Source organism: Gadus macrocephalus, chromosome 8 (assembly GCF_031168955.1).
Source record: "Gadus macrocephalus chromosome 8, ASM3116895v1".
Classification (NCBI taxonomy): Eukaryota; Metazoa; Chordata; class Actinopteri; order Gadiformes; family Gadidae; genus Gadus; species Gadus macrocephalus.
Genome location: NC_082389.1, coordinates 7,855,781 through 7,857,534, shown reverse-complemented (window position 1 = coordinate 7,857,534; position 1,754 = coordinate 7,855,781).

Sequence of the window (1,754 nt, the reverse complement as noted above, 5' to 3'; positions counted from 1 at the left end):
TTACAAATGGTGAGTCACTTTCCCTTTCTCTCTGATACACACACACACACACACACACACACACACACTTTTTTTTGCTGAAATTGTTATCAGTACTTCCACTGGCTGCCTCAAACCAAAAACAAAGTATTCAGGGAAGAAAGTGCTATTCCTTTCTTAGGCAGAATTACAGCTGGTTATAGGGGCACAGTGCGGCAGTGAAGGTCATGTTCTTGTCATGTTGTTTGTTCAAAACCCAGGATGGATCACCCTGCTTCATCTCAGAGAGTCCCAGAAAGTAGGGGAGAAAGAATAAAGAGAGAGACAAGGGTGAGAGGGCAGCATGTACGACAAAGAACCGCAGCTGCCGTTTCGTCTCCTGAAAAGGCAGGTGAAAATGACGTAATGACATCTGGGCTCAGGTAACTTGAACACAGATAGCTTTGAAAACCAATCCAGAGCTTGAGATGTGTGCAACAACTTTAATTCCACTCATTCTGATGGGCTTCTTGAAAATGTTTCATGTGTGTGTGTTTCTGTGTTTCTGTTGTTTCTGTTGTTCCACATTATGATTTGAACCAAGTCCAGACAATGAATGGAGAGTAATTGACACTGTGGTTGCCTTGGATGGTAAACATCAAAGTGAGGAGACACAACGCATGTGTGAGCGTGGGAATGTGCCCGGGTTTTCATCGCATGCTGTTGGTCGCTATAAACGTAAACGTCATCTTTGCCCTCATCGACGTGGATAGATGGATGGAGTAGGGGGGGTGGGGGGGGGGGGGGGGGGCATTGGCAGCGACACATCGTGATACCGAAGTGTCTCACGATGTACATTGATGGATACACGGATACCCTGATGTCACGCCAGCAGTTTATACTCTGAAAGACGAGCCCTTGCTTGTCCCGAGGCTTGAGAAGCTGAATACAAACGGGTGGGGGGGTGGGGTAGTGTTGTAATCTAAAAAAGAAAGCTGATAGCGTCATATTCAGGTTTGTACCCTACACCAAACCCCCCCTATTCAAACGTGTTTGAGCGTTAACTAGTGCAGATGTTCAATAGTGAGGAGTCCTTTTATAAAGAGCTCTTTGGAAGCTACGAGACCCCATGGATGAAAAATGAATATTTATCCTTAAATAGTTCCTGCACAATTACTTTGAAATGCATCAAAGTGGCACCGTGTTCGATGTAGAGCCTTAATCATTGTCATATTAACACTTGTAGCCTACATAGGTCTCACCGCCCACCTCACTGTGACGACCGTCATGACTACTCTTCCAGTCCAGCCCCGTCGAGGAGAATCTTGTGAAGACGCAGAGCTTAGCTCATTAGTGAGCACAGAGGCAAACCCTTTTGTTCACAGTGGCTAAGTTCAGTGTCTGACATGAAAAGAATGAGTTCCGGCGTTCCGGCACATTACCCCTCTGACCCCACCCTTCTAGGTAGAAGAGGAAGAAGAAATAGAAGACGAGGAAGAGGAGAAGGTGCATGAAGGGGCAGACCACCTGCTGAATGTATAGGAATGTCTTTTTTTCCCTTCTTGCACGTGCAGACATGTATCTGCATGCAACAAATGTGTGATCACTGTGCCCAGTTGCCCACCATGAATTCAAAATGTTATCGATAAATTAGCCAATATACAGTTCAATGAATTAAGATGTAAAGGGGTGATGACTTATTTATCATTATTCAGAATCATTTATTATTTGTGTATTTTGTATTTGCCAAAGGAACTGTTCATATAGGTTAGGGCAGAGGTCTTCAACAGGGGGTC